We start from the raw sequence: 10970 nt of genomic DNA on the forward strand, positions 1-10970 counted from the left end.
CGGATTTGACCCAACAACCCTATGGAGGAGAAGCCATAGATCTTGATCTACGGCCTCTAGCTATGGCTGCCACTGGGTTACTGCGAACATTGCATTTACCACGAGTTTTACGGTAAGAAAAACATTGTAAGAAAACATGCACAAACTGCAAAGCAATTCAATGGTCTGTGTGAAGTTGCCAATCGACACTGTGTACACTTGCAAACAGCCCTAGCCGTCTTATTCTGAGAGGAGGCCTGTGTCCAGTAGGAGATAAGTCACTCACGCTGTGACACAAAAGATTATTCTCATTTCACCAAGCATACTTGCCGTTTCCGAATCTGCTAATAGTGTTCGTTCTCAGAATAATATTAACGAAAATGTCCCTCCCTTTCAAGTTTCACGCCTGCCCCGCCCGAGCCCTGTTTGAAACTCTTTAAGGTGCAAGCCAATTAGCTGAATTATTGAAGAGCCGAAGTTTTAGGTAAGTACAAGCTACCTTGTTAAAGATTAAGATCGGACTACTTATAGCACCTGATAAGTTTACCGCGTGCTGTGCGGCGTTTGGTTAGTGGTAAGTTGGTATATTCTATTTTTTCTAACATGAATCATATGACAGATGCCAAACTGACGGAACTAGAGTCTCTCCTACTGTTACGCAAACTATCGATACTTTTGCATGTACCTACCTAGTGCTAAAAGTGGCAATAGCATTATTTGTTGGTTTAAACGTTACGCTATCGAACTGAAAGACTTGTTTTAATTTTTAAATATAATTTATTCAATACTTGGAGTGTCAATTTTGAACATGAAACTACCGTGAGGCTCACTCATATTATATGATATTGTAACGGATATTCACGTCTAAAATCGAGTTTAGCTCGACAGTTTCGGGCTATTTCGTAGCCCTTCTTCACAGGAGAACGCGACTCGGCGGCTGCCGCACACGCGCACTACGAACAGAGCAGAGCGGTGGCGCGTAGTGCCACAACACATAAGCCCATCTATCACCACCACCACAGTACACTGACGCGTTTCGAACTCAACCGGAGCTCATCTTTAGAGTAACACAACCGTACACCATGCTACCAGATGTTAGACTAGCAAACCAAAACAACAAACAACACCAAAAAAAAAATTTTTTAGTCCCCAAGACGTATTCACTTTATTTTTATTTATCTTTAAAGTATAGAGTAGCTAGTATCAAATGAAATGGCGAGTAAACGAGGCACAATGCAAAATCGAACAAGGAAGACTCAAGGAAGGTTTCTACAAAATTAGTATCAGGGCCATTCCACGGGCCTTCAAATTTTATTTAGATTAGTAATCGCCATTAATTCGCACTTTGTAACGTAATCAACTGTTTTAATACCCGTTTGACTACGGGTACGGTTTCGTAATTCGATTTGAGCGTTTGGCATTCATTGGCCGAGTTTCGGTTCTCATGGTGTTGCGTTGGTTGGATTTATAAATTTAAGCTTGCGTACTTTTGGCGCGGGTCTCAGCATACGCCAACTCAATCAACTAACTATTTATTTGTTTTAAAGCAACAAAAAATCTAATTTTGCAGTTAATCGGAAAATTAATCTGGTTTTCAGGGCTAAAATAAAGCGTTTTTTTACTGGAGTCGTGTCTTCGGATTATTTTTTAATGGTGTCAACATCCCTATTGTTACTGTGTAAATTATGTATAACTAACTAACCCCTCAGTAACAAGATAGCAGTTGCTATTAATAGATACAGATCATTATAGTGTAACCACAACAAACATCTGCGACGTCAAGCTCCAGTAATCTAATTAACATAAGTTCAAAGTAAATCAGCGACTAATCCCACTGAATTAAACATTACAGGGACTAACTAGAGCTAACAGCCTTTACCTAACGCATTGAATTGAATACCCCTGTATAACCATTGTACTATCTTTAAGTTTTCCTTCCCTGTTTAGGTTAGCTTGAAAAGACCCCTTTTAGGGATAAGTTCGCCTTTGTACTCTTTTGTTTTGTTGTTTTTTTTTGTATTATTTTTGTACCGTCAAAAAGCGCGAGTTCGAATATCTGGGGCACGTGTTGTGCCATGACAGGTATCAGCTGCTGCAGCTAATATTGATGGGCAAAATACAGGGAAAGCGGTGCCCTGGCAGGCGGAAGTAATCATGGCTGCGGAATATTAGGGAGAGGACCGGGATCAGCAGTGCAGATCAACTGTTCCGGATGGCTCAAGATAGGGAGAAATTTTCAGAGCTAACGGCCAACCTCCAGTAATGGAGTGGCACTTTCAGAAGAAGAACTTGGCTTTTGCAGGTGGTAGGACCTTGTGCAAGGTCCGCCCGGATTGCTACCACCATCTTACTCGCTAATCCTGCCGTGAAGCAGCAGTGCTTGCACTGTTGTGTTTCGGCGTGGAGAGTAAGACAGCCGGTGAAATTACTGGCACTGGCAGGTATCCCATCTTAGGCCTCTAGGTTGGCAACGCATCTGCAATACCCCTGGTGTTGCAGATGTTTATGGGCGGTGGTGATCTCTTACCATCAGGAGACCCACTTGCTCGTTTGCCATCCAGTCGAATAAAAAAAAAAAGAAGATTATTTTTGTGTTTTATGTACAATAAAGTATTTACATACATACATACATATTACCTATTTCCATAACCTACTTAACCAGAAAATTTTGGAAAACCCCCGTCATTGTCACTTCAAAGTTCAATAACTGAAAAACGGCTGAACCGATTTGATAAAACATGTAAACCTGCTTTCATATAAAAAAACTCATCCAAATCGGTTCACCCGTTTAAGAGCTACGGTGCCACAGACAGACACATATAGCGGTCAAACTTATAACACCCCTCTTTTTGCGTCGGGGCTTAAAAAAACACCCAATGCGCAACTCGCGAACTGAGGGTTCCGAAAAAGAAGGGAGGAAATAAATAATTCACGAGAAAATCTTTAGTTTTTTTTTTCACTACGACCAACTCACGCTTACCTGTCCTCTCCCAGAGGCACAAATTTGTACATAAATTCCTTTGATCCTGTTATCCTGGGAGATGACAGATTAATCGATTTTTATTATTTGTTAATGCGCTATAATTACCTTTTCATCACACTTGCTCGTAAACAGTGTCGTAACATGCAGGCTACCTTAGTTGCAACCCCCCAAATAAAACCCTCGACCTTAATGTGCTTGTCATGAAACCCATGGTCGGTAAATGAGTCATTGCGCATACACATTTTCTTGTCATGAAGCCCAAGGTCGGTAAATGGGCTAATATTTGGAAGAATTATATTTTTTCTTTCACAATTATAAAATTTTACTTGCAAATGTGATGAAAAACATTGTATGTCGCACGGGCGGTACTAGAATTACGAACATCGACTCATTAAAGCCCTCAGTCTTCGACTTCGGGCTTCTAATAGACTCTCGTTCGTAATTCCTTATTTACCGCCCTTAAGACACAATGTACTATTCACTTTCAGTTTTAGGTTTGTGTTAAAAGGTATGCAGATAGAATTATTTGTCACGTTTTTGTTTGGTTAAATAACATAACCTAGCCAACAAAAAGTTGCTAAACCCCCACCTTTGTCACTTCAAAGTTCAATATCTCAAAAATGGCTTAACCGATTTTGATAAAACATGTCTAAGAACCATCGCTAGAAAACCTGCTTTCAATAAAAAAACCGCATTTAAATCGGTCCACCCGTTTAAGAGCTACGGTGCCACAGACAGACAGACACAGACACACAAACACACATAGCGGTCAAACTTATAACATCAAGGGATTTGCATCGGGGGTTAAAAATGAGTCAATAACAAGCAAGACTAACATGAAACGAACCTCTTGACACTAATGCCATCTAGTGATATTTAAAAAAAAACTCTTCAGATAGCGCCATAAATAAATACAATCGATATGTAAGGTAAACGTCCGAGTGCTCGTCACGCCAATGCCCAATAGACGACACCCTGCCGTCATTTCTATTGCTAATGACATAAGATTAAACCAGCACGTAAACGTTAACCGCAGGTAAACTCGCACGTTTACCTTATTTGTTTTATGTTACTGTTTGACACGAGTGTTTACGTGAATAACCAAAGAAGCAATTTTTTTTTTTTTTAGTAAAACCAGAAGTATTTAAGTACTTCGTTTTTCTTTTTTTACAAGCTTTTATTTAGTTTCACCTGACCCGTTGTCTGTCTGAAATCAAATCTTGTATGTTAAATTCGACCAACTTCCAGTAGTTAGATTGACTTGGTATAAATACTTATGTAAATTGCGTGACAATATAATAATGTGGTAGTGACATCTTAGTAGTCCTGCACAGTACGGAACTCTTCAACGGTTAATGGCATCGACTTGAAATTTGGCATGCAAATGTAGTTTGAGTGACAATACAAGTACAGTCAACAAAAAGTGCAGTCAGCAAAAAAAACTTGTATTAAAAATTATTTTTTTACCAAAAACTTATTTAGGCTCTTTTTTTTTTTTTTTTTTTTATGGTATAGGGGGCAAACGAGCAGGCGGATCGCCTGATGGTAAGCGATTACCGTCGCCCATGGACACCTGCAACACCAGAAGAGTCACAAGTGCGTTGCCGGCCTTTAAGGTAGGAGTACGCTCTTTTCTTGAAAACTTGAAGGTCATAGCGGTCCGGGAATACCGCAGGCGATAGCTCTTTCCAGAGTTTTGCTAGTATATTTGAGCTGATTATTGTCCCTACCTAGATTAGTTCACGACGCGCCCTCCTACCGCCATGATTGTGTTGGCTCCTCAAGATGCGGGGTCTTTATTATTTACACGCCGGCTGTTGACAGTGTGCCGAGGTACGGTTCCGATAGGAAAGATTAATGGAATAACGTTCATCTATTAATAGTTTGTTGTTTAATACTAGGAAAATACTGCTATGCTGCGGTTGTAGGGAATTATTGGAAGGGCTTGGATGTGTGATGTATGTACTCAAAGAGGGTAGCTTTAAGCACATCATATGCCGTGTCACTGAAGCTCTGTCATGTACGTCAGTCCGGTGAATAAAGCGATTAAGAACATATTTCCGTAGTTTGGCTGTACCTGGATACCCTGAAGCTGTCAAGATAGCGTGAACATAACAGGTTGAATAGAACTTGCGGCATTTTGCTGCTTTCTTGAGCTTATTTTCATTGGTTACCTATATTTTTTATGACTAAAGTTAAAGTTCCGCGTGCTCGTCACGCTTATGCCCAATGGACACCCTGCTGTCATCTCTTTTGCTATGACATAAGATTGAAGATGCCAATTATTGGGACAGTGACGAACACAGATACGTTTTTATAACCTAGAATATTGTAGTCGTCAAGTGGCACCGTAGTTGTAAAATGTGTGTTTTTAAAATTCTCTCGGATTCGATTTGTAGCATTCGAACATGGCGGACGTAAACAATATCTAATTTTGCTATTTCTGTTTCTTTGGCTAGTTGAAGTATAATTTTGATAGTGTTTTATGCAGTGATTAACCTTTACAGTGAACAGTGATCCTAAAATTCAATATTGCTCTCGTGTCTGACATTTTTTAATGCGCAAGTTGTCTCCACGTGGTTTCTGGAATTTTACTATCAAGTTGCAAAAACTACAATCACCGTACAACGTCCCTCTCAAAGAGAGTTTACCTTGACACTGGCGGAATTGTCCTACTAATTAGGACAGAAAAGCCATATTTTAAAAGGGAAGGAAGAAGAAATTCCCTCGTTGTCTTAAAATTAAAAATGACACTCAAACGCGCCTTCAGAACGCCACCTTAACTTCAAAATATGAATGGTGCCCGATGAAGTAGCGCCGTATGAATATGAGACCGCGCCTGAACGCTGTAAACCGCGGTTTTATCCCCTTGCCACCTCTTAGCTTCAACCATTTGTTATCTGTAATATTACCGCATTCGTGCACACTTTTTTGTTTTAAGATCATCAAGACTTCTATCTAAAATTGGCTTGATAAGACAAGACAGTAACTGAACACAACTACAATAATGTACAATAGAAAGCGTTGCTTCAGTGTTAAATTACTCTCGTATACTGGTCCGTAGCTGTTCGCATTAAAAAGTAATTAAAGAAATGGTTACAAATGTATGGATACACTGAAAAAAATAAAAGATTTGCTAACAGTAACAAAAAAAATGGTTGCTTGTAACATAACTTTTTATTTTATTTTCTTTTTTATTTATAAGTCAACAAAAAAATTACAGCATTACAGTTAAAACCAATGCGCTGTAAAATTCAATGTAAGTATACAAAACAAAAAGACATATAAAAACACAAAAAATTACATACAAAAAAAAATTATTAGGGATTTTTGAAAGTAGTCTTCGTCGCTACTCTAAAACGACGGAACACCACACCCTCTGGACACAAGTCGGAGCGCAGAACATCTGCTGGTGCTTGGCAGGCACTTGGAGTGTAAATGAGCTGAAATTGTTAGCCCTTTGAGACTCGAGCGGGAGGATGGGCAGCTCTAAATGGGCTCCGTGTAACCGGGCCTTTACTGCCTCCGGTGTCGTCTTCTTGTCCAACCAAGACAGGTAGATGTCCACCATCGGTACTGCAGCTTGAATACAAGACGACGCTGCAGGAACGGTCCTACGCTGATTGCGATTGCGCTTTAGACGGCGTTTTCGATTTACCACCGGAGTGAAGCCATCATCATGATCAACAACATCATCATCATCATCATGCGCAACAACTTTCGGCGCATGGTGATCGGTGGCCGCAGGCTACTCCTTCGCTCCCTTTGCAGAATTCAGGGGGCGCGGGCGGCACCTTAGCTATCCTTTTGCCCCCGAGATGAATTGGGAGCAACAGGAGCTAGCGTAGGCGACACGGAACTTGAGTGACTACAAAACTAAGGCCAACTAGTAGGTATGTAGTTACGTTAAGTAGGTGATGTTAGTGTTGTGAAAAACGCTCATTTCGAGGCTTAAAGACTCGAACCCTAAAGACTCTCGAGGCTTAACGACTCAAAGGCCGCAAACACGGTTTCTTGCATCCATACGCGTAAAATAAGCCAATTTAATTGTCAAATATAGTCGAGTCTTTAAGACTCTGGAGTCTTAAGGGCTCGAGTCTTTAAGCCTCGAAAATGAGCGTTATCCACAACTCTAGGTGATGTCTTACAAAATCAGTTTTGCAATATATTGGCAAATTGCATTGGTAAGAGATCACCACCGCCCATAAAAATCTGCAACACCAGGGGTATTGCAGATGCGTTGCCAACCTAGAGGCCTAAGATGGGATACCTCAAGTGCCAGTAATTTCACCCGTTGTCTTACTCTCCACGTCGAAACACAACAGTGCAAGCACTGCTGCTTCACGGCAGGATTAGCGAGCAAGATGGTGGTAGCAATCCGGGCGGACCTTGCACAAGGTCCTACCAGCTGCAAAATACCTATGAAGTTGACCCAAATAATCTGCACCGTAAAGCAACATAATGGAAGATAGATGTTTTACTTGGGGTGTATTTTACTTAATGCTACGAAGTATGATTGCTACTTGGTTTAAGACTCCATTTATATGCACTAAACAAAAATAACATTAAATATAAAAATAAAACAAACAATTTGGTTCCTGTCTACTTACACATAATAAGTGCCGAATAGAGTGAAATGGGCTCCACTCAGCATAGTGAAGGCGCGAGCTGCAACGCTTTTTTATCCGGGTACCCAGTTCTGGATAATTTCTCCATTTTAGTTAAGCCGTCATTCGACTATGTGGGTCACCTAGTTTTATTAAATGAAACACACAACACACACAAACATCACGCCTGTAGTCCCAAATGGGGAAGGCAGAGCACACGAAACGTTACCGCTTCGGAGCCACTTTTAGCAATTTTAAGTTTTAAGTTTGACAAAAACGGTACAATACACGGTAGGTATACTGTCAGTAAAGCTTTTGGGGGTTAGTAGTTAATTTACAACTTTAACGTAAGTATCACTTTAAAAAAGGTGCTAAGGCGAGCATAGCCAAGTCTCAGCGCGAATGCACGTGCGCGTTTTACGGGGATTGCTTTCAACAAAGACTGTTTTTCGCCTAAAACACAATAATGGAACTGGAAAATATCTACCTAAGCTTTACAGCGTAAGTGGATCTTATACTCGTGAATATTATAATCCGCAAAGAGACTATCCAACATAGAAAATCATCGACATAGCTCAGAGAATTAGCAAGTTGAAGTTGCAGAGGGCTGGCCAAATCTGTCGAAGAACCGACTACCGTTGGAGTAGGTAAACGAGTTCTTGAGTGGAGACCGCGTCACGGTAAACGTAACTCAAAGGCTGCTGGTAGAAGTTACATGCGTCAGCCGAAGACAGGGCGCAATGGGGGAGGCTTATATGTTCAGTAGTAGACTACTATGCTGATGATGAAATAGTGGTGATGATGATAGTGATAATGTTTATAATCCGATACTTCTATGTTAAGGTTGTAACATAATGTTACACGACATGTTAGTTATTTGTAAAGACGTAATAACCTAGTGGTGTGACTTAAGGCCTGTCAAGCAGAGGATCATGATTTCAGACCCGGGCTTGCATCACTGAGTATTAAAGCAGTCACGTGCAAAATTGCATTTGAAATTTATAACCAGCTTAAGCTTGTTGGAAAAGGTCGTCAGGGTTTCTTCATGATATTTTACGACGTTTGCATGCAGGTGTCTGCAGATATATACACACAGCTGCAAAGCGATTCATGACAGCAGTAAAATATAAGTCAACAATTGTATGTAAATTCTTTATTGCACATACCTATACTAGGCACCCCGAGAGAATTAAAAAGGCATCAAACTATTTCCAAATAAGGGACCTCTGCCCAACAACAACAATACACAACAACAACAACAATTGTTACCGTATTATCTGAGTAATAATTTTATTTAAACAAATAGGGATAAAAATTCTTCTATTTTTTACATTTTATTTCAAAAGGGATTAAAGGGCTAGTGAGTAGCCGCTAGTCTGATTATCATCAACATCTTGGCCTATACTTCCAACTGTAGAGCACGAGCTCCTCTGAGAATGAGAGGGCTTGGGTTTTTATTCCCCCGCCAGTGTGGATTAGGAACTTCACACACACAATTTAATTTCTTCACAGGTTCATAATGTATAATTTAAATGTAATTTTGCATATAAATTTCGAACAACTCAGAGGTGCGAGTTTGGATTCGAACCCTCAATCCTTTGCTTGAGAGTCCATAGGTCAAACCACAAGGCTAAACGACTTTATAAATACTCAATTATCACAGTAAGGGACACCGAGGAGTGTTGTGACAACGTCGATTTTTTCCCTTTTTTAGTTCAAGTTAATTAGGTTCCCAAAAATAGACGATGTCACAACTCTCCCCCTGTCACAACTCTCCTCGGTGTCCCCTGATGAGTAAATTAAAAAAAAATACAAACAGACGAACGTAGAACCTGCTTTTTTGAAGTCGGTTAAAAATAAAATCATAATGCGTTGTCATTTAAATATTTACATGAGTTTAAGTGTTTAATAAATATTTCACTATTATTGAAACGTGAAATATAAATCCAGCTGATTCGGGGTCGATATATATACAGTTTTGGATTTATGTTTGTGAATATGTGGTATTGGAATTTAGAATTTAAAGCTACAGCAATAAGGTTCACTGGTTCGTATGACGCAAGGTCTATACATTACAAGGATCGTCCATGCGCGGGGCGCAGATTTTCAATATCCGTTGGGAAGGTTTATGTTCAAATCCCGGCTTATTTAAGGGTAAAAAGCTAGCATGTTGATCTGCAAACTGGTTGGTATTAATAAACGATGTTTTTTCTTATACATAGCCTTTTACCCGTCTGCCGACATGAAATTTCTTTTCTCAGATTTCACAAGTTTATATACTTAAATGTAGATCTTCCACAGACTTTTAGTCGGAAAAAGGTTTTTGTTAAGAGTTTTAATTTTATTACAAGCATTTTTTTGCCATCGATACATTTAAATAGGTAGTTATATTTTCAGTTATAAAAACTTCAACTAAGAGAATTTCGCCATGGAAAGACGATCCTGGCCAGATCACAGCAATTAGGATATCCCAATTTTTAACAACATAATAATATAATAAATCGAAAACCATTTGGAGAAATAGGCTTTGTGAAGCGTTTTCAGATTCCAAAAATTTGATAAACTGATAAATTAACAAAATTTAAGTAATGACCCTCATTCGACCCCTGCAGTGTCGCGTCACAAAAGCAGTTATAAAGCAGGTCTACACTCTTAAGCAAATTGACAGTTTGAAATGTTGCTGTCCTGCTTATAATAGCAAAGAGTGACAAAGATAGAACTTTAATCACATGATGCGCACCCGGCTTAAACAGTTGTCATTTATCGTAAAGTCCGAAATGTATACTAGTATTTCCAAAGATTTTTTACAAATTAAATTATTAAATTACTACGTTACAAGTAAATACAAAAGAATTTAAAAATCAGATTTTTTAATAAAAAATATCTATTTACTATCACACCATTAAACAAACAGGAATAATCGAAGCCAAAACAAGAGAAATAAATAAAACTATTTGTCATGGTTCATTTAGGACTCTAAGCCGTGCTTGAATTATTGTCAAATTGTAATGCCATAGATTATGTTATGTACGACCTGAATTTTTTCTAGGCAATGGAACGTGGCTGTCTCACTGTGACGTCATCCAGCGTATTTCAAAATAATTGAAAATGGTATCTTAAAATATCCTATTCTTTTCAAAAATAAAATAAAAACTATAGGTTATTTTTTTGGTGCATCCCAATTTCACTACCATCTTATTGCAATGTCACCGGACTAACTAAATTTTATCTCAAAAGAATACAAACATTGGAACATAGAACCTCCTCCTCTTTTGAAGTCCGTTAATCAAATGGTCAAAAAATGGTTTGCAACTTTAGAAACACAACTTGTATACAAAGTTATCTTTGGCAATTGGCACTTAAAAATGTACTCTTATCTGTGATCGCTTCTAACAATGGTG

The sequence above is a fragment of the Choristoneura fumiferana genome, chromosome 7 (genome assembly GCF_025370935.1).
Source record: "Choristoneura fumiferana chromosome 7, NRCan_CFum_1, whole genome shotgun sequence".
Classification (NCBI taxonomy): Eukaryota; Metazoa; Arthropoda; class Insecta; order Lepidoptera; family Tortricidae; genus Choristoneura; species Choristoneura fumiferana.